This window comes from Apodemus sylvaticus, chromosome 17, assembly GCF_947179515.1.
Source record: "Apodemus sylvaticus chromosome 17, mApoSyl1.1, whole genome shotgun sequence".
In the NCBI taxonomy this organism is placed as follows: domain Eukaryota; kingdom Metazoa; phylum Chordata; class Mammalia; order Rodentia; family Muridae; genus Apodemus; species Apodemus sylvaticus.
In genome coordinates this window covers 33,712,782-33,736,881 of record NC_067488.1, presented here as the reverse complement: position 1 = coordinate 33,736,881, position 24,100 = coordinate 33,712,782, and the positions used below count along the sequence as shown (strand labels likewise).

The 24,100-nt window shown below is 39.3% G+C and overlaps 1 non-coding gene across 1 annotated transcript; it reads left to right on the top strand.

Annotated features, from left to right (window-relative positions):
- The first annotated feature begins 423 nt into the window (after window positions 1–423).
- LOC127668251 (small nucleolar RNA SNORA48) lies at window positions 424–567 on the top strand. The gene has a single exon (XR_007974034.1). It is a non-coding gene; the product is annotated as a small nucleolar RNA SNORA48 (small nucleolar RNA).
- Window positions 568–24,100: the final 23,533 nt, after the last annotated feature.

Sequence of the window (24,100 nt, the reverse complement as noted above, 5' to 3'; positions counted from 1 at the left end):
CGGATTTCTATAATGTTAATGACTCCATTCTGGCTACTATCCATGGGAATGAAGGAAAACAGCAAGTTGAGATGCACAAACAGAAGCAAAAACAGGGAAAAATGATAAAGTCAAAGACACATGTGAAACACAGAAATAGATCAATATCTTGAGGTCTAGACTGCAAAGAGAAGTTCAAATTACTTCCTTAATGATTTATTTGTTTATTGTTTCATGGACAATCTATGTCCTTCTGGAGTCATGTGCATTACATCGTGTAGATTGGAGTATGGTAATAGACAAGAAACCAAATGCAATCAGAAACCATGCAAGAATCCCAGAATGCTGATTGGTATAGTCTTTAGGTTGAATGTGACTATTGTGTTATCACCAGAGAAGCAAGGAAGACTAGAGACAAATACACATAAGACTAAGCTACACTTAACCTCCTGTATATGGGCAAGGAAATACCTTATTCATGGTGTTGCTCTTGTATTAGTCAGGGACAAAGCAGATGGCAGTCCTACACTCATCCTAGATTGATGCCTGGCTTGGTGGTCAAAGCTGTTTTATGCCTAGGACACATTGTTAGGAGCCAAAATGTGACAAGCTAATATACTAGCAAGTGATCATCCTGAAATGGCCTGCTTTGGATAATTATATAATCTGTGACAGATGAGCCCTCATTAAGCAAGGCTGTGAGGGTCTCATTTTAGGAAAGATTCCTGCTCTTACGCTTTTCCTGTTACTATTAAACATATATAATAGTCAATAAGTAATAGCACACCTCTTAGAGCAGATCTCTGAAGATTCATGAAGATGTACTGTCTTATAATAATGCTATTTAGACAAATAGATGACTGATAATTAAAAATGATGATTCTATAAGAATTCCAAGAATTATATCTGTGATTATTAAGCTCTTTTATAACAGGACTTCTATTAGGTCCTTTTCTGATAATGAAAACTGCAATGAAAACTCTGCCAGTCTCCCAAATGTCACTAGTTAATTGCTCTTAGATGGTAACAAGACTTTCTCCTACTCAGAGCACATTACAAGAGGTTGTAAAACAATTAACCAAAAGTCATAAAAAGGAAACTAATGATTTATTATAGGTGCTAGGACGGAAGATAAAATATTGATTGGGTTTATCTATACGAAACTTCACTAATACCTTAGTTATGGTTTCAATGAACCTGTAGAGCTTAGACAGGTGATAAATGTTTAGCTAGATAGTTATTCTTAATGGATATGCATGTAAACATTCTCTGTTGTAAACTTTTATTTCAATTTATGATTTGAAATTTTGCATGAACTTGTGATGAACTTTGTAACATGTGATCATGTATTCTGAAAGATGTTTAAGGGCTGAGGACAAAGAGAGGAGTCAGAACTGAGGAACTGTGGTGAGAAGAACCACTGAACTGAGGAGAAGTTTTTAGTCAGAGGAGAACAAGATAAGAAGGAGAATGTAGACTGGAATAACTTAGAAACTATAGGTAACATTAAAAAAGAAACTAAGACAGCAATGTGCAGAAGGCAGAGGGAAAGAGGAAAAAAGACAGAAGAGAGCAGAGAGCAGAAGGAGCAGGCAGGCTTCTCCTTACCATGGGACAGAACAGGTCTTATTAAAAGGAACAAAGCTTTTATTCTTACAAACACAATTTTAATTCATTTAGCATTAGAAGAGTGGAAGCCTTTTCTTCCTCTATGCAATAAAGATTGGAGCTCATTTTTCATCTGGAATGAGTGAGTTCTTCCTGCAACAGCGCTTGGTCTTTTGCTCCATATGCATATGTAAGTATGGATGTGTGAGTAAGCATGTAATTGTGAGAATGCTTGCAAGCTGGGCCCAACTGAATTTGTATGGAAATGTATAAATGAGAACTCTGCATGCTTGAAGCTGTGTATGAACTTATGAGAGATTATGAATATTCGCTTATATAAAAGTTTTTCTTTCTGCAAGTGATATTCTCTTCTCCTGGCTCAATAGAAGATTATTTTTTTATTCGATATATTTTTTAATTTACATTTCAAATGATTTCCCCTTTTCTGGTCCCCCACTCCCTGAAAGTTCCATCAGCCCCCTTCCCTCCCCCTGTTCTCCCACACACCCCTTCCCACTTCCCTGTTCTGGTTTTGCCCTATACTGCTACACTGAGTCTTTCCAGAGCCAGGGGCCACTCCTCCATTCTTCTTGTACCTCATTTGATGTGTGGATTATGTTTTGGGTATTCCAGTTTTCCAGGCTAATATCCACTTATTAGTGAGTGCATACCATGATTGATCTTTTGAGACTGGGTTACCTCACTTAGTATGATGTTCTCCAGCTCCATCCATGCTCCAAAATTCCCCTAGCCTGACAAGCAAGAGGCATCTAGACAATAGAGAAAACGCTCTAACAACTAATCTTTTACTTAATCTCCTGCTGTTTTAGGATGAGGTGCTAAGTGCTTGAGACTGCAATCTCTGGCCTCAGAGAAACACAGAAAGCAGGTCAGCTACAATAGCCCAGAATTTCATAAGACCAAGTCTTACTACCCCCGACCCAGGCTCTTCCCCCTCCACTGCCTCAAGAAGAACCAACAAAAAAAGAACACCTCTCAGTGGAGCTGGCTCCCAGCAACACATGCAATTGAAACCAAACCAAATCAAATCCAGACAGGGCAGCAGAAGGAGGATAACAGACAAAAACCTGCTTTCTAGCAGATATGTAGTGAAGTAGGGGGGGGGGCATATCCACAGGTATTCCATAGAAATAATAAAAATAAAAATTCATAGAAAAACACCCTCTATCCCACAGCATGAGTGAGTATTAGACACATAGACCTATGGAAGAGGAAGACATACAAATATCTGGGGACTACCAGGCCACCCATAGACTTGCCCCCTGGCACAAGAGCCGTAGACACCATACTTGCTGCCATGCCATGCAACCTGGCGGCTATCACCCAGGGTCCCTGCCAGCCTGGTGGAGAGCCTGCGGCAGGAGAAACCATAATGTTAGAGCATATGATGAACAGCTGAGAGAAAAAAAGAAGTGGAACATTATGAAAAAGGATGGATCTGAAGAATCAAGGGTAGAGAGGAGTAGATGTTATGCCTTACCTGGAAAGGCCTGAAGTCCTTTGGTGAAGTTCAAGCCTGAGCTGCCACTGAGGGCCATGGCTAGGTTTGAGGCTACCTCACAGCAGGGGTTGGTGGTATCCATGTCCATAGCTTATATTACCACTAGAGAACATGGGAATGTCCTTCCCTGGTCAGGGCAGCCACCAGTAACCACTTGGATGTTCAGGGCCTGTTCAAAATTGGCCTTGCCTCCCACTGGCTGCAGCACTTGGGGAAAATGGCATATATGCCTTGTGCAGGCAGCCCAGTAGAGCTCGCCCTAGTAGCAGGAATGTAGCTAAGCCAGCCCCAAGGGTGGGAAAGCTGACCCCATCACTCTTCGCACAGAAGTATGCCCCACTACCACCTCTGGAAGTCTAGAAAGCTGCCCACAGAGTCATGAATGGGAGAGTGCTAGCCCCACCCCATACACACACACACTGGTTGGAGCATTTGAGAGAGTGGGCCGTGTATCTCACCTGGACAATAGAGTGGAGCTGGCCCTAGTGACAAAGACACTGGTGAATGCTGATCAGGTATGAGAGCTGTCTTAGCCCCTCACAGGCACTTGGGAAAGTGGTCATTTCATCTTGACTGGGTAACACAGTGGCACTGGTTCCAGAGGCATGGGTCTGGGTGTGGGTCCCAGGCACATGAGATCAGGAAAGCTGACTCTGCCTTCTCAAATGGTGGCATTTGATGACCTAGTCAGAAGAGTGCTGGGGAGCTTGCCCTAATAGGGAAGATAAGGAAGCCAGCAAGCTGACTAACTCTGGGACCACCCAGGCCCAAATTCAGGGCTCTGAGTTGTCTCACTTCAAAATTATGTCATCTGTGAACTGTTGGGACACATGAAAAGGGCCAGTCCTGCTGATCCAAAGCTGCAGGCTCTCCATGACACAGGGACACAACTGGATAACTGGGAGGAGTCCCAGTGAGGTTTCAATATTGATAGTGTCACAAAAGCTGGAGATCTCACATCAGACCAAAGATTTATTACACTCAACATTTAGAAACAAAGATGTATGGACAGAGGTGTATACTGTGGGGCACACAGTGACATACTACATTTTCCATGATGAAAACCAATTATATTTAAAATAAAAACAAAATATTAAAGACTTTGCCAGGCTTTGCAAGTGTCATTTGCTGTAGAACTGAGAAATTTCTTTAGATGACTTAGGTATAATGCAGTGATAGACTGTATCCTTAGCATATGTAAGATCTTCAGTTAACTCTCCAGCACCAAAACCAAAGCAAGGTGAACTAAACTAATGCACAAAAATATTTCAATAAAATATCACAACAAACCAAAAAAAAAAAAAAAAAAAACAATAAAAGACCAAGATAAAGGCTACACTCCATGCATGCTAATTAGTATTTTATCCTGGAGGTTGTAAACAGACTAGTTCTCACACTGATTTTCCTCACTGAGTATCCTGTGGCATAGAGTGAATTTCAGGATATGAAACTTGTGGAAATGCACCCAGAAAACTGTTGCCACCTATAGAAGTAAGGAGATGAGAGGTTCCTGGAGCTAAGTCAGCCATGGTCAAGACAGAGGTTGTCTGAACAATATCAGGTACCACTCCAGGTAGACAGTTTACTGTCTGTGGCAAAGAGAAGAATGGAAAGAAGTCAAGGCTGACTTCCTGGACCTGCCTTAGACAATAGGCAGATGGCCACTCAGAGTGAGGGGGGCTCAGAAGGAAAGAATAGCTAAGATATTTGACACCCACATGGTTATATGCCTTAGGTGTCACAGGTATAAATGTAGAACTGAAAAGCCCTAACCTTGATATGTTGATAATTAAGTATAAGTGGTAACTATATGATAATCAGGATACATGGCAAAAAGAATGACCTAGAAAGAGGCTGGAGATTTGTGAGAAAAGAGAAATGGCTTGTGAAAACAATATTGGAAAAGAGTTGTGTGAGAAGGAAGTGAGAATATGAACAAAGCTGGGGAAATCTGGAAGCAAAGGTCCCCCAAATCGGGATTAAATACAACACTGCAGAAAGCAAACTGGTTCTATATTGGGCAAACAGTTCCTACTGGAACAGAGGTTATAGAGAAATGCAGAAGCAAGACCAGGCCTATGTGACATGGTGGTTATTATGACAGAAAAAGATAAGATACCAGAGAGGCAGGTACAGGTAACATGAGGTAAATATGTTCATATGTCTTCCGTTGAATAAGAATTACATTGATGTACTAAGATTGAGAAGCAAAAAGAATGTGGGCACTGCCTTGGACACATTGATATAGGAGACAAATTCCGGAACTGAATACCAATAGCTCAGGCAAAAAAAATCAACAATTAATAAATGGAACCACATGAAACTGAAAAGCTTGCGTGAGACTAAAGACACCATCAGTAGGACAAGAGAGCAGCCTGAAGACGGAAAAGATCTTCAGCTACCATACCTCCAAATGAGGACTAGTATCGAAAATATATAAAGAACTCAAGAAGTTAGAAACAAACAAGTAAAATTAACCTCATTAAAAAATAGAATACAGTGATAAACAGGAGACTTAACAAAGGAAACTTTAATGGACAAGAGGCACTTAAAGAAATGTTCAAGTCCATAGTCATCCAGGAAATACAAGTCAAAATGACTCAGATTCTGTCTTACACTCATCAGAATGACTAAGATCAAAAATTCAAGTGACATCACATGATGCCAAGGATGTGGAGCAAAGGGAACACTCCTCCATTGCTGGTGGGAGTGCAAACATCCATTCTAGAAATCAATTTGGTGGCTTCAGAAAATTGGAAATAGTTATACCTTGAGAGCCAGCTATACCCAGGAAACAAGCTATGTCCTGGGCATATAACAAAGGATGCTATACTTTACCAAAAGGATACTTGCTCAACTGTGTTCATAGCAGCTTTATTCATAATAGCCAGAGGCTGGAAACAATCTAGATACCCCTCAAGTGAAGAACGGATACAGAAAATGTGGTTCACTTACACAATGGAATACTACTCAGCTATTAAAAACAAGAACATCATGAAATTTGCAGGGAAAATGATGGAACTATAAAGTATCCATCCTGAGTGAGATAACCCGGGCACAAAAATTCATTCATTGTATGTATTCACTTATAAGTTGACATTAGTCCTAAAGTACAAGATAACCATGCATCAATCCACATATCCAAAGAAACTAAGTAAAAACAGAGCATCTAAGGGAAGATGTTTGAATTTAACTCAAAAGGGGAAATAGAATAAACATTGGAAGCCAGGCATGGTGGCACACACCTGTAATCTCAGCACTTAGGATGCAAAGGCAGGTGGATTTCTGAGTTCTAGGCCAGCCTGGTCTACAGAATGAGTTCCAGGACAGCCAGGACAGCCAGGGCTACACGGAGAAACCCTCTCTCAAAAAGATAGATAGATAGATAGATAGATAGATAGATAGATAGATAGATAGATAGATAGATAGATAGATAGGTAGATAGACAGACAGACAGACAGACAGACAGACAGACAGACAGACAGACAGACAGACAGACAGATAGATAGATAGATAGATAGATAGATAGATAGATAGATAGATAGATAGATAGATAGATAGATAAAAATAGAATCAACATTGGAGGTAGAATGGAGAGAGGGAACTAAGTAGGAGAGGGAGTAAGGAGGAAAATGGGGATAGCGATGCAGTATGAGGAAAGGGTTGGCAGGAGAGGGCTGGAAGAGAAAACAGAAATAGGTGGGGAGCATCTCTGAGAAATGCTGGAGACCTGGGTCTGGGAAGGCTCCTGAGAGTCTATGGGGGTGACATTAGCTGAGATGCCTAACAGCTGGGGAGACTGAAGTGGCTACTTCCTTTAGCCAGGAGGGACTTCGATGGGAGAGAGGATGACTCAACCCACCCATTAAACCTTAGACTCAAAATATGTCCTTCCTACAAGATGTGCAGGGGATAAATTGGGACAGATATTGAGGGAATGGCCAACCAATGACTGGCCCAACTTTAGAGCCATCCCATGGGATAGAGCCAACATCTGGCACTATTAATGATACTATGTTGTGTTTGCAGACAGGAGTGTAGCATAACTGTCCTCTGAGAGGCTGTAACCAGTAACTGATGAAAACAAATAAGAGAGACTCACATCAAACATCAGTTGGTGCTTGAGAGTCTTGCGGGGAAAAAAAATGGAGACTAGGATTGAGGAATCCAGATGGGTAAAGGATGCAATAAGAACTGCATAGTCAAATAACCTTGGCCCATGGGGGCTCACAGAGACTGAACCACTAACCAAAGAGCATGCAAGGGGGCTGGACCTAGGCCACCTACACATAGTAGCAGATGTGCAGTTTGGTCTTCATGTGGATCTTGTAACACTTAGAACAGGAGCTGTCTCTGACTCTGCTGATTGGCGTTGGATCCCTTTCCCATAACTGGACCACCTGGTTGGGCCTAAATGGAAGAGGATGTGCTTCAGTTTGATATCCCTGGGCAGGGTGATACCCATGGTGGCAGAGGGCTTTTTTTCTCTTAGGAGAAGGGGAAGGAGTAATGTGTGGAGGGGTTTGTGAAGGTGGGACAAGAATTTAAGGAGGGAGGGGCTGCAATCAGAATGTAAAGTGATTGAATGAATGGATGAATGAATGAATGAATAAATAAATAAATAAATAAATAAATGAAAAAAGAAAAGAAAAATGAATATTCGAGATAGAAGTATTCCAAGGCAATATGCAAGACCTGGTTGGAATGAGAAGAAACAATTACCTATCTAATCTTAGAGCATTTGGCTATGCTAGGAAAAGTATCTGGAGTGAGTCAGGTCTTTCTGGTTTTAATATTTGCTTTCTCCAGAACACACCTGTACCATCCACTGTGCTAGAATCCCCAGCATTTGTTTTTATCTTCTTTGCAGAAGACCCAACCATTGTTCCCTTTGAAACATGCCTAGGAAACTTTTCAGAGGAAACCACAGATGTATAAAGTTTAATGTGTGTCAGGTATCATATTAAAGCATGGAATAAGGTTTTGAACTAAAGCATTGTAGTGTGCATCAATTTGTTACTAGGTTAAGGCTTAAAGATTTCATTTAGGCGAAGGCATTTTAATCACTTCAAGTCCTTATTTTGGTCAGAAGGTAAGTCTGACACTATAAACATTGGTCAAGTGTAAATGCATTGTACTTGATTTTCTCATCTGAAAAATCGAAGTGTTGAATGTTGAATAAAAAGCAAGAGTGCATTAAACGTGTTTAAATGTGTTTGATAGCACTTGTTAGCACCTAAAATGCTCTATAAAGACACTCACAGGGGTGTTTTTATAGAAAAGGCTAAACGTTTAAGTGAAATGCTTGAAAAAGTCTTTAAGTAAAAAGGGACACTGTCTATCCTGGAGAAAGTGGAGTCACCACCAGGTTCGGAATATATATAAAGAACTCAAGAAGTTAGACTCCAGAAAACCGAACAACCCTATTGAAAAATGGGGTACAGAGTTAAACAAAGAATTCTCACCTGAAGAACTTCGGATGGCAGAGAAGCATCTTAAAAAATGCTCAACTTCATTAGTCATTAGGGAAATGCAAATCAAAACAACCCTAAGATTTCATCTTACACCAGTCAGAATGGCTAAGATTAAAAATTCAGGAGACAGCAGGTGTTGGAGAGGGTGTGGAGAAAGAGGAACACTCCTCCACTGCTGGTGGGGCTGCAAATTGGTACAACCACTCTGGAAATCAGTCTGGCGGTTCCTCCGAAAACTGGGCACCTCACTTCTAGAAGATCCTGCTATACCACTCCTGGGCATATATCCAGAGGATTTCCCACCATGTAATAAGGATACATGCTCTACTATGTTCATAGCAGCCCTATTTATAATTGCCAGATGCTGGAAAGAACCCAGGTATCCCTCAACAGAAGAGTGGATGCAAAAAATGTGGTATATCTACACAATGGAGTACTATTCAGCCATTAGAAACAATGAATTCATGAAATTCTTAGGCAAATGGATGGAGCTAGAGAACATCATACTAAGTGAAGTAACCCAGACTCAAAAGGTGAATCATGGTATGCACTCATAATAAGTGGTTATTAACCTAGAAAACTGGAATACCCAAAACATAATCCACACATCAAATGAGATACAAGAAGAAAGGAGGAGTTGCCCCTGGTTCTGGAAAGACTCAGTGAAACATATTTGGCAAAACCAGAACGGGGAAGTGGGAAGGGGTGGGATGGAGAACAGGGGAAGAGAAGGGGGCTTACGGGACTTTCGGGGAGTGGGGGGGGCTAGAAAAGGGGAAATCATTTGAAATGTAAATAAATTATATCAAATAAAAAATTAAAAAAAAGACAAAAAAAAAAAAAGAAACTGGTTTCCTCGCTGTTCTAGAAACTAGATTATGAACTGGGGCACTGAAGAGGCAAACTGGCATTCAGTGGTGAATTACCCAATGGACAATAATAGTCAAACTGAGTGTCACAAAACTAACAACAGAATATAGCCAGAAATAACATTTATTGGTTCTTCTGCTTGTTTTATTTGTTGTATTATTTTTTAAACTTTCATTTATGGAAATTCTTATTTGGGTATTAGTGGTGTGTGTGTGTGTGTGTGTGTGTGTGTGTGTGTGTGTGTGTGTGTATGATGTACACGTGTGCAGATGTAGATAAGGATGTGTACAGTCATGTGTGGTTGCAAATGGATGTTAAGTACTCTCTTCTTTCATTCCCCTCATTACTTTCTGAAACTAGAGTGACCATATCACCTAGGAGCTCCTAGGTGCTGCCTGCTCCATCTCCACCTCCTGGTACTGAGATTCCGGGTGCACACGTGCCACCAGGGCCAACATAGGCAGAAAGAATGGAGCAGATAGATGCCTCCATCTTGGTGGATGTTGAGTATTTCAGCTTGAATTCAAGTTCTTGGTCCTACCCTTCCTCACTGAGTTATCTTAAACAGTGACTGACCTCAGAGGATAGATTCATTTTAGCAAGAACACGAATGTATAAGTGCACTTAGGGTACATAAAACCCTGTAACGCATTTAGCAGAACATCTGGCACATGTTGAGTACTCAGAATATGCTAGTCCTTCTTTCTAAACTGAAATTTTGCTGGGATAGCTATTTCTCTGATCTTCATCTGTACGATGGAGCTAAAAACAGCTATTGCAGATGATTTCTGGGAGAATCTACTGCTGTCATGTTTGCAAACTCAAACATAGTGCTCAGTATGTGATAAATCTTTAAACATTCCTACTTTCTGCATCTGCATTAGTCCTAAATTTGCTACTGAACAATCCTTATCTGTAAAATGATATCCCCCGGTATGTGAGTTTAGATAATCATGTGCCCTCTAAGTTACTAAAAGAGAATGATTCCTGCTTTCCGCATCTGCATTAGTCCTAAATTTGCTACTGAACAATCCTTATCTGTAAAATGATATCCCCCGGTATGTGAGTTTAGATAATCATGTGCCCTCTAAGTTACTAAAAGAGGAGAAATGTGACAATTAAAGGTGTTTTATATCTAACAGATATATTTGTAGAAATGGTTGGTACGTGTGTTTTGTCTTATCTATAATTGCAACATTAATTTCCTGATACAGAGGTGAAACTGAAGAACTGAGAAACCATTTACGCTGCGAGTTTTGGGGCTTGCCTTCACATGTAAGTGAAAATTCAGATACAAATGTTGAGACACAGTGAATCGTCATACTGTCACCCAATTCTGCTCTCTTCTGAGCATCTGCATCACTCAAACCCTTCCCTGTGGCTCTGGAGCCCTATAAACTGCAGCCCTGTTTGTACTGTGAAGTCTTCAGTATTATAGCCATTCATATTCCATGGTCAAATCTCATCAGTTCACCTGCCTAGCATCCAGGCTGGATACTGTTGACTCAGCAGCTTCCAACTGCACTGATGCTCATTAAGGACCCCCACCCCCTGTTCCTGAGAGAACACTCTGGTCATTTCCTCTGCACTTCCCTTTCCTTGCCTTCCACATCCATAATTCTTCATGTTTGAAGCAAATTGTAAGTGGGAAGAATTGGACTCGAAATGAATTTGAATCCTGGTTCTATCATGGAGTAGCTAAAATTATGTTCATGTCATCTAACTTTCCTTACCTACAATTTTTTTTTTGTATTTAGATGAGAAAATGATACATGGGATAATACACGGTTGCATGGACCATAATCCTTTTCTGAAAAGGGAACTTTCTCTCACAAGGATTTTTACTTTAGCTTCTGATATGTATTCCAACAAAGACAAAATACTTACTTCTTTTCTGTATGGCCCCAGTTGTAATCCTCACTTACCTTCAGACAGAAAACACTGACCAGTACAAACAACAATCACTGCCTATACCTACCTACTGCCTAGACAAAAAAGGAAGCTTTGAAGGTGACTGTGTCTCTCACTGATGTATTCAAAAACATGGAACCATAGACATGGAAGGTCAGGCAGATAGTTGAAAGGCAAATAAATTGTTACATGTAGTTACTTATTGTTGATATATAGAAGTAATAAACAATTCATCTTAAAAATTAAATATTCAAGATATTGGCTGATCAAAATTCTGACTTAGGTTCCAAATGATGTGTCAAGCTTCATTTTTCTACTAGAGAACATGACGAGTGAAAGATCTTATGTGCCTCTCCAAATCATTTATTTGTAGTCACTATTCAAAACAATGGAACACACAATCCCTTTAATTTTCCTGTATCAATTCTCCCTTCCAAATTAATTGAATTTAAGGGTGATTTTTTACTGAACACTATTCCTTGGTATATACCTTCTATTTATGTTTAAAAAAAATACATATTGCAGCAAGTGTAATCAAATGGGCAAATGTTGTATCATATTTCTTTCCTGGTCATTTTTTTCCTGAACTATTAATCCCCTTTTAATCAAGAACTAGTGACATTCAAAAGCATTCAGTTACCATGAAAGGAACACAAAGATTCTAATATGATCGTGTGTCTAATGATGCAATTCTTTGGTGTTGACTAACTCTCATGGGTTAGATCCTAAAAAAAAATCACACAGAACATGATTTTTTTTTTTTTTTTTTTTTTTTTTTTTTTTTTTGGATTTGGTTTTTTCGAGACACGGTTTCTCTGTATAATCCTGGCTGTCCTGGAACTCACTCTGTAGACCAGACTGGCCTTGAACTCAGAAATCTGCCTGCCTCTGCCTCCCAGAATGCTGGGATTACAGGCTTGCGCCACCATTTCCCGGCTCACAGCACATGATTTTACAGCATTTTCTTTTTCCATCTGGTACAAGGATTGTCTTTCAGCTGCCTGTCTTCCTAATGCCATTGTTTTTATACAACCTAATATTTCTTTTTACCCACCTTAAACAATTCAACACAGTCTATGACAGTTCTTTATTTGGCATTTATTTTTGTGTTTTTTTTAATATTTTTTTTAATACAGTTTTCTGTTTTTTATTTTATGCTTCTTTTCTCACATAACATAATAACATAGTCTCATTAGCTTCCCCTTCCTCTCCTCCTAGCTCCTCCCTACCTTCCCTTTCTTTTAGATGCCCTCCCCTTCTGTCTCTCATAAAACAGTCTTCTACAGGATAATAATAAAATTATATATATATATATATATATATATATATATATATATATATATATATATATATATATATATAATGGGATTTTAAAAAACTAATATATTAGAAATGAAATATACAAAACAACAAGAAATATGAGTGTAAGAAAAGACACAAGAGCCAGATACAGACTCAGATGCACAACTGTTCAAGAAATCCCATTAAAAACACTAAACTCTGCAGCCATAATACACATACAAAGGATGCACTTTCTGCCTCCTACTTTCCAGGAGTCTCTGATCCCCCAAGGGGAAGAATTTGTTGGATATATCCAGTTTAGGGCTGAGATTTCTCTGCATAATGTCTGGCTGTGGGTCTCTGCATTTGTTTCCATCTTCTGCAGGAGGTAGCGTCTCTGAAGATGGTTTAGAAGGGCTCTGGTCTGTGAGTACAGCAGAATGTTATTAGGAGTCATTTTATTGATACAGTTTTTTGTTTGTTTGTTTGTTTGATTGATTGATTGATTGATTGATTGATTGATTGATTGATTTACAACAGTAATCTTTAGTTTTCCTCCAGGCCTCTTTCCTATTAGTCTTAGGTTCTTGGTCACAAAACAGTGTTGGATATGGATTATATTTTATGGAGTGAGCATTAAGTCCATTATTGGTCGCTTTTCCCCTTAAGTTTTGTTCCACCATTGTACTAGCATATCTTGTAGGCAGGACACCATTGTAGGTCAAATGATTTGCTGCTGGAATGGTGTTTATATTTCTCCTTTGGTAGCATGCCATGTACCTTGCTATACCAAGGATGCTAGGATGTAGGGGTGAAGGCTCTAGGTAGGCTCTAGCAAAACTTCCGTGTGACCCATGAGCTGTATAAATGTTGTCTTCAGCACTGGGGTCTTGCTGTCACATTGGAGAGAGCTATTTCTAACAGTCATGACAGCAGTCTGGGTTGTTTGGGCACTCCTATGAGATCCCTTTGGCTAAAAATTCAATTAGATGCCAATAGTTGTACAAAAAGCCTCATTGGGTAATAGAAGATAACCAGGTGGGGTTCTGTCTCCTTATCATTTGCCAATTTCATTTATAGCCCTTTTGTATATGTATATATTTTATTTTTTTTATTTTTTTTATTCGATATAATTTATTTACATTTCAAATGATTTCCCCTTTTCTAGCCCCCCCCCCACTCCCCGAAAGTCCCGTAAGCCCCCTTCTCTTCCCCTGTCCTCCCTCCCACCCCTTCCCAGTTCCCCGTTCTGGTTTTGCCAAATACTGTTTCACTGAGTCTTTCCAGAACCAGGGACCACTCCTGCTTTCTTCTTGTATCTCATTTGATGTGTGGATTATGTTTTGGGTATTCCAGTTTTCTAGGTTAATATCCACTTATTAGTGAGTGCATACCATGATTCACCTTTTGAGTCTGGGTTACCTCACTTAGTATGATGTTCTCTAGCTCCATCCATTTGCCTAAGAATTTCATGAATTCATTGTTTCTAATGGCTGAATAGTACTCCATTGTGTAGATATACCACATTTTTTGCATCCACTCTTCTGTTGAGGGATACCTGGGTTCTTTCCAGCATCTGGCAATTATAAATAGGGCTGCTATGAACATAGTAGAGCATGTATCCTTATTACATGGTGGGGAATCCTCTGGGTATATGCCCAGGAGTGGTATAGCAGGATCTTCTGGAAGTGAGGTGCCCAGATTTCAGAGGAACCGCCAGACTGATTTCCAGAGTGGTTGTAGCAATTTGCAACCCCACCAGCAGTGGAGGAGTGTTCCTCTTTCTCCGCACCCTCTCCAACACCTGCTGTCTCCTGAATTTTTAATCTTAGCCATTCTGACTGGTGTAAGATGAAATCTTAGGGTTGTTTTGATTTGCATTTCCCTAATGACTAATGAAGTTGAGCATTTTTTAAGATGCTTCTCCACCATCCGAAGTTCTTCAGGTGAGAATTCTTTGTTTAACTCTGTACCCCATTTTTTAATAGGGTTGTTCGGTTTTCTGGAGTCTAACTTCTTGAGTTCTTTATATATATTGGATATTAGCCCTCTATCTGATGTAGGATTGGTGAAGATCTTTTCCCAATTTGTTGGTTGCCGATCTGTCCTCTTGATAGCCCTGAGTGCCTCCAAAAAGAAAATGGAGAGAGCATACATTACCAACTTAATGACACACCTGAAAGCCTTAGAACAAAAAGAAGCTATTTCACCCAGGAGGAGTAGAAGGCAGGAAATCATCAAACTCAGGGCCGAAATCAATCAAGTAGAAACAAAGAGAACCATACAAAAAATCAACAAAACCAGGAGCTGGTTCTTTGAGAAAATCAACAAGATAGATAAACCCTTAGCCAGAATGACCAAAGGGCACAGAGAAAGTATCCAAATTAACAAACTTAGAAATGAAAAGGGAGATATAACAACGGAAACTGAGGAAATCCAAAAAATCATCAGATCCTACTACAAGAGCCTGTACTCAACACAACTGGAGAATCTGGAGGAAATGGACAATTTCCTTGACAGATACCAAATACCAAAATTAAATCAGGACCAACTAGACCATCTGAACAGTCCCATAAAGCCTAAAGAAATAGAAGGAGTCATAGAAAGTCTTCCAACCAAAAAAAGCACAGGACCAGATGGTTTCAGTGCAGAATTCTACCAGACCTTCAAAGAAGAGTTAACACCAATACTCTTCAAACTATTCCACAAAATAGAAACAGAAGGAACACTACCCAATTCCTTCTACGAAGCCACAATTACGCTGATACCAAAGCCACACAAAGATCCAACAAAGAAAGAGAACTTCAGACCAATTTCCCTTATGAACATCGATGCAAAAATACTCAATAAAATTCTTGCCAACCGAATCCAAGAACACATCAAAACGATCATCCACCATGATCAAGTAGGCTTTATCCCGGGAATGCAGGGTTGGTTCAATATACGGAAATCCATCAATACAATCCACTACATAAACAAACTCAAAGAACAAAACCACATGGTCATTTCATTGGATGCTGAAAAAGCATTTGACAAAATTCAGCATCCTTTCATGCTTAAAGTCTTGGAGAGAACAGGAATTCAAGGCCCATACCTAAACATAGTAAAAGCAATATACAGCAAACCGGTAGCCAGCATCAAACTAAATGGAGAGAAACTTGAAGCAATCCCACTGAAATCAGGGACCAGACAAGGCTGCCCCCTTTCTCCTTATCTTTTCAATATTGTACTTGAGGTACTAGCTCGGGCAATTCGACAACATAAGGAGGTCAAAGGGATACAAATTGGAAAGGAGGAAGTCAAACTATCATTATTTGCAGACGACATGATCGTCTACCTAAGTGACCCAAAAAACTCCACTAGAGAGCTCCTACAGCTGATAAACAACTTCAGCAAAGTGGCAGGTTATAAAATCAACTCAAGCAAATCAGTGGCCTTCCTATACTCAAAGGATAAGCAGGCTGAGAAAGAAATTAGGGAAATGACCCCCTTCACAATAGCCACAAACAGTATAAAGTATCTTGGGGTGACTCTTACCAAACATGTGAAAGATCTGTATGACAAGAACTTCAAGACTCTGAAGAAGGAAATGGAAGAAGACCTCAAAAAATGGGAAAACCTCCCATGCTCATGGATCGGTAGAATCAATATAGTTAAAATGGCCATTTTGCCTAAAGCACTATACAGATTCAATGCAATACCCATCAAAATCCCAACTCAATTCTTCACAGAGTTAGAAAGAGCAATTATCAAATTCATCTGGAACAACAAAAAACCCAGGATAGCTAAAACTATTCTCAGCAACAAAAGAAAATCTGGGGGAATCAGTATCCCTGACCTCAAGCAATACTACAGAGCAATAGTGTTAAAAACTGCATGGTATTGGTACAGTGACAGGCAGGAGGATCAATGGAACAGGATTGAAGATCCAGAAATGAACCCACACACCTATGGCCACTTGATCCTCGACAAAGAGGCTGAAAACATCCAATGGAAAAAAGATAGCCTTTTCAACAAATGGTGCTGGTTCCCTGGCGGACCCAATTAACAGTCATAGCCCTAGGGGAATTTTGCTCGGACCTTGGCCTCCCAGGCTTTTGCCTGGACTCAGAGCCTGGGCGGCCAGGATAACCTTGTGTGCGCCAGCCCGGTTGGGGGATCGGCTGCCCAGCGGAGTGAGCAGAACACAGGGGAGGTCACAGCAGCATACACCATTGGCGCTCCCTGGGGGTGCACACGGGCTCCATCTGGTCCACAGACACAATCTTGGGCAAGGCCTCAGGCAGAAGCCCTCAGCTCAACTCTCTCCGCTTCCGGATCCAGATCAGGCTGGGCGGCCGCACCACATCTCCAGGCCCTGCAAGAGGCTAGCAGGGCTTCCAGGCGGCCAGCTGGGAGAAGTCGGTGTGCTCCAGTGAATCCAGCGGGCCCCAGCGGGAGCCTTCGGGTGCCTGCTTCGGGATCTGATCAGCCTGGGCAGCAGCACCCTGTCTACAGGCAGTGCAGGGGGTAAGCTGTGCACCAGAGGCCAGCGAGGAAGGGGCAGCTTGCACTGGTGAGTCCAGCACTGACAAGACAAACTAACACCAGTGAGAACTAGATGGCAAAAGGCAAACGCAGGAACGTCACTAACAGAAATCAAGGCAATATGGCAACATCTGAACCCAATTCTCCTCTACCAGCATGTCCTGGATACCCCATCACACCAGTAAAACAAGATTTGGATTTAAAATCACTGGTCATGATGCTGGTACAGGAACACATGAAGGACATACTTAAAGAAATTCAGGAGAAAATGGATCAAAAGTTAGAAGCCCTTGCAAGGGAAACACAAAAATCATTGAAAGAAATCCAGGAGAATACAAAAGCCAACAAGGAGGAAACTCAAAAAACACTTAAAGAAATACAGGAGAACTTTGGTCAACAGGCTGAGGTCATGAAAGAGGAAACACAAAAATCTCTTAAAGAATTACAGGAAAGCACAAACAAGCAAGTGAAGGAGCTAAGCAAAACCATCCAGGATCTAAAATCAGAAGTAGAAACAACTAAGAAAACTCAAAGGGAGACAACTTTGGAGATAGAAAGCCTTGGGAAGAAATCAGGGGACAGAGATGCAAATATCAACAACAGAATACAAGAGATAGAAGAAAGAATCTCAGATGCTGAAGATTCCATAGAAACCATGGACTCAACAGTTAAAGAAAATGCAAAATGCAAAAAGCTTGTAACCCAAAATATCCAGGAAATCCAGGACACAATGAGAAGACCAAACCTAAGGATTATAGGCATAGATGAGAGTGAAGATTTACAACTTAAAGGGCCAGCAAATATCTTCAATAAAATTATGGAAGAAAACTTCCCTAACCTAAAGAGAGAGATGCCCATGAATATACAAGAAGCCTACAGAACTCCAAACAGACTGGACCAGAACAGAAATACTTCCCGTCACATAATAATCAAAACACCAAATGTTCTAAACAAAGAAAGAATATTAAAGGCAGTAAGAGAAAAAGGCCAAGTAACATATAAAGGAAGACCTATCAGAATCACAGCAGACTTTTCACCTGAGACTATGAAGGCTAGAAGGTCCTGGGCAGATCTCATGCAGACTCTAAGAGAACACAAATGCCAACTAAAACTACTATATCCAGCAAAACTCTCAATCACCATAGATGGAGAAACTAAGATAATTCATGACAAAACCAAGTTTACCCAATATCTATCCACAAACCCAGCCCTAAAAAGGATAATAGGAGGACAACACCAATACAAGGAGGGAAACTTCACCCTGGAAAAAGCAAGATAGTAACCTTTCATCAAACCCAAAAGAAGTTAACCAATCAAATTTAAAAAATAACTTCAAAAATGACAGGAAGTAACAATCACTATTCCTTAATATCTCTTAACATCAATGGACTCAATGCCTCAATAAAAAGACATAGACTAACCGACTGGATACGTAAACAGGACCCTACAATTTGCTGCTTACAGGAAACACACCTCAGAGTCAAAGACAAACACTACCTTAGAGTAAAAGGCTGGAAGACAATTTTACAAGCAATTGGTCTCAGGAAACAAGCTGGAGTAGCCATTTTAATATCAGATAAAATTGACTTTCAACCCAAAGTCATCAAAAGAGACTCTAAGGGACACTTCTTTATTTGGCAATTTTTCTGCATGTTTTGTAAAAAGTATATCTTTACTTACTCTCCCACCACAGTCTTTTTTTTTCTTTCAATATTTTTTGAACTACCTGAATAAAGAGCTCTCCAAAACCTTCCTCAGGAAAGCAGAACTCAAAATGAAAAAGTTAATCAAAGTACCCTCTTCTAAGCTTATGGAAATTAATCAAAAATGTTTCTTTTTAGAAGCATTTTTTATTATAATAGAGAAAACATGAAGTTGGATCATTACCTCAACACCTGAGAGAGCAGTCTCCTACTACAGAGGACCTGAGTTTGGTTCCCAGAATCCATCTTGAGTGGCACACAACCACTGGTAACTCTAATTCCAAAGAATTCATTGTGTCTATGATTCCACAGACACTAGTGAACATATTTATATACCTACCCAGAGACATGTACATGTGCACACTGATCAAAATAAAATTACATCTTTAAAAATGAAAGATAATTTGCCATCAGACCTCAGTTAAAACCAATGAAGATTTACTCTTCCTGATGCTTTCTTTTCTGCTTCTCATCTCCAAGTCTGATTCATTCAGCTCCATAACCTAAAAGAATGTCTGAACTCAGAGTTCAGCTCCTATTTTCATAGCACTTATAACAGGGAATTACCCATAGGCAGTCAAAAATAGACAGAAATACCCTAAAACCATAGTGTAATGTGAGTCATTTCTGTACAATTTGATTCTCCTCCATAACTTACTATTAAAAAAAAAACCTTTAAGAGTCATCTGTGATTTGAAGATAGCACAGAGATCTCGCATTAGGATTCACAGCAAGTGAAGTTCTTCAGCAACTCACAAAAACTGACTTTTCTGAGTGATGTTGAAAAACCCAAGAAAATCCTACGAACAAGGAAGATCATTCTGAGAGTACATACTCACAGCTAAGTGTGAGATATTGCCACTGTAGTCTTGGCTTTAGATGCAGAGAAGACTATTTTCTTCTGCAGGCCCACTTACCATTTTGTTTGCCATCGAAACTACCAACCAGGATCTTAGAGGTGCCTTGTCTATGCCCAGAGGCAACTCTGAAGCCATGATACCCACAGATTATTCCTGTTCTATAACTTGGATGTACTCTCTGTTAGCCACAGCTCTGAAGCATCTAGACTGTCCAGAGACTTCCACAGGGACCCAGAAGAATATTTCCAACAATGTACAGCAAGCCATATTTAAGGATCCACCTAATAATAAGTCTCCTTTCATGAACCATTTATCATGCCTTTATCCAACACTAGCGCCACTGATGAAAGTTCAAGAAAGAGTCCAGTGTGTTCAGGGACAAGATTTGGTCTGTACTCATCTTTCCCTATATAAATAACCTCAAAAACCACAGATCCCAAACACCCACCAGAACCACCCAACACAGTTGTGATCCCAGAGGCAAACTCATCTGCCCAGGAAAGCTCCTTCTCTGTTGAATTCACATCTAGAAAGTGAAAGGTTTATTTGAATGTTATTATGGTCAGTGGTCAACTTGCCAACAGGAATTTGCAAGCCTGAGAGTGATTAAAAATTATAGATACCTGTCAGTCCTGAAGATTAAATGAAGCAAAACTATCTTTTAGAAATAAAGATAAAGATATTTCCAAATAAATGTGGAGAATGAATCAGTACTAACTCTGCCTTGTAAGCAAAGCTAAGACAAGTTCTTTAAATTGAATAGGATGCTAAGTGACAACGTGGAAGCATAAAGCTCACTGTGAAGAATAAATATGCCACAACAGATGGAGACCATTGCAGAAAACCACAATCAGCCAAAACATAGCATTGTGGAGGCCAGCCCCAATGGACATATCTACAGTACAACTCCAGCACTTAAAGCTCAGGGATCATTAGAGAAGAGATGGTGGAAATACTTAGGAGTCAGAGAAATGAAGTTTGCTATTGTATCTCTTGCAAATGTCAAAGGAGCTATACCCTTGAAGTCTCACCATTATGACTGCCTAAGTATGTCCTAAACAAAGATGATGGCAATAGGTATGCTAATGATGGTGGGGTAAAGTTTTGGAAGTTCCAAACTTAGACAAAAAACTACAGGCAACTAAAGAATGTAGAGTGAGAGAAATAGCTTTCTCCAGGGAAGAGCACGCTGTTAACGGTTCAGTCTTGAAATCGTACACACAAGAAACACTATACAGACTGAAAGGGTTGTATTTATGTGTTTTGGAATCAATATGTAGATGTTAGCAGCAAAGAAAATACAGTAAATTTGAGAAAGAACAAGTTGGGAAATGCAGGGGAGGAGTTGGAGGGAGGAAAGGGAGAAGTGATGTAAGTAGGATCTCAAAGCATAAAGGTTTATGGGACATATGGGGAGAGGGGATCCGGGAAAAGGGGAAATCATTTGGAATGTAAACAAAGAATATAGAAAATAAAAATATTTAAAAAAATATAAGAAAAAGAAGAGTAGATACACTCTGAAAAGCAAAGTATTCCACTATCTTAATGATGACAATAAATGATTTATTTATTTATTATTTACTTCTGACAGTGCAGAAGTAAAAGTGATCATAAGAGACCACTATAACTATGTATTATACACCAACAGATTGCATAATGTAGACAACAGCAGTAAATTCCTATAAACATACTATCTCCCAGGAGTGAATCCTAATAAAGAGGCAGCTTGGCTTCATAGGAGTTACATCCTGAAGAACCAATACCAATCCCTCTCAAAACCTGCAAAGTATTGAAGAGGAATGAATTCTTCCAAACTCATTATTATAACTTTGATACTGAAGTCAAAGTCACTATTGAATGAGAAAATTACAGCCTACAAAGACATTGTTTCTTAAACCCTCCCACAATTACAAGCATTTAAAGTAACAGGTTTTTTTCTTAAGCATTGTTTTTGTTGTATTTCATCATTTTAGGTGTTTTGATGTTATCATTTTGCATTGTAGAATATTTCCTAATTTTCTTTATGAATTATCATTTGATCTATTGATTTTTTCTTGTTTTATTTATTCACATATCACATGTAGCTTCCCTTCCTGGTCCTCACTCCAAGAATTCTTCACCCTGTATCCCTTCCACTTTGCTTCTGAAAGATTATTCCCTGATCCACCCAGGAGAATGAATGTAATATGGTCTGTTGATTTTTAAATGTATGTTTGCTAGTAATATACTTGCAACAAAGTTGGATCAGCAAATCCAAATTTATTTATTAAATTTATATATTTAAATCATATATATTTTATATATAAATATATATAATTACATATATTTATATGTATTTAATTGATGATCCAACTTTGCTGCATTATTATAAAGGATGGTCAGAAGTTACTGAAAGAACACTGTGTGGATTTGTATAATTATTAAATGAGTGATCTTGGATAAGTCATTTTCTGTATCCAAACATCACAATGCTCTGAGTGTGCCCTCTGTTGACTTTATGGACATTACACAGTCAGCAACACATGTTTCTCTGATATAGGCCATTGAAAGCAGGGTTATTCTCCTTTCAAGCACCTCAGAAGTCCCCAACCCTGTATTCTCCATCTCTATACCGTTTATTGCACTGATGTTAAACAAATAAGTGATTCACAAAAACTTCTTTTCCCCAACACGGAACCTTCTGCAAACTATCTACCTGATGACTCAGAAAGCAAAGACTTAGACGTGTTCAGCCTTTATACAGAGAGATAGGAAATCTTGCTAGTTAAAAACAAAATTTCAAAAAAACATGATGGGAATCATGAGATGACAGAAACTTGCCTAATTATATTTAAAGAATAACACACTATGGCCCCATTGGAAAATATGACTGTACCTTAGGCCCAAAGGAGGAAGCAAGACATAAGGTATTGCATTGTGCAGTTGATGACACTAATAAAAAGCAGCCTTGTGAGTATATAAAAGCTTCCTTTATTTCCTATTACCTTGGAGAGAGGAGGAAATGTCCCTATTGCCCTTTCTTTGTTGAAATGTAGTCCTACAATGCACCTCTCAAGGGTAGAGAACAAAGGATTCTTAAATCCCTAAGCCATTAGTAAGCCTTGCAATAATTACAAGCAAGTTCTTTGAAAGTCTCCAGGACGGAACATTGCAGTTTGATGAGTTTATACAGGTATCATATTTCAAGTCAAACAACTCTGACTTACAAAGAGAAGACCAAAGACAGATCCACAAGGAAGATAAATTCGACACTGTGGATACCATCATGACCTCAAATTGTTAACTTTTCTCTATCTTGGCTGACTTAGAGCTGAGATGATTGACACTTGAAAATAGATAACTTTTCATGGCATACTGAACTGAATTGAACATAGGGATTTGTACAGTGTAGGCTACATGCTAGGCACTGTGTTAAAGACCCAGCTCTAAATATTAGGTCTCATAGTATTCCCCAGTAACCTGGATAAATTCACATATCAAGAAATCTCTACAGGATTTTAGATTTGAATCCAGCTATACTTAGGGAAAAATGAAATGACTGAGTATAAAATCTTGAGATCTGTTATGTAGATAACAGTGAGAGTCTGGAGTATATATTGACATTTCTTTGTCCATATTGTTATTCTTCAAGATTGATTCACTTTTAGTTTTACATCACAATATTTGGGGAGTCGTAGAAACAAGTGGATACTTGTAATGTAACTGAGAGTCTATGTCAATGCTAGACCTTTACACACTTCTGAGCACCAATATCTACAAAGTCCACAATTTGAATATAACAGCTATATGTTTTAAAAGTAAAATGCAATAAACTTATACCTATCAAATCTTTATTCTACCTAAAATTAACATGAATATAAACCAGGCACTATGAGGCTTCCAGGATTGCTAACTGAGCTTCTAATAAACATGTATTCAATTGCTTCCAGTCTTTTCTTTCCTCCACATAGTCAGTTTGAGCCCCCAAAAATGTATGGTATATTCTTCACATACACTGTCTCCTCTCATATGTACTCTAGGAGATGAAGTGGGCAAGTGCAAGATTATAGAGAGATAGATCTAACACAAGTACTACCTAGAGAGCAGGCAGTGCTTTTCTAGGTAATGTGTAAACCAGGGGGCAGATGTTACTGGGATTATTACTGGAGGAAGAAACAAGTTGAAGATGAGCATTGTCCAGTGACAAAAGCAGTAATTCCAAGAAACTGGAATCTAGAATAGAACAACAAGGACTACAGGGAAAAATGAATGTAATGAGCTGATTCACTGATGTTGAAAAAGTCAAACTTACTATTAACAGGCACTAATTCCTACATTTAGGGTTCTAATGATTCTTATATAAGTAACTTAGAGCAGGTTGTCCTG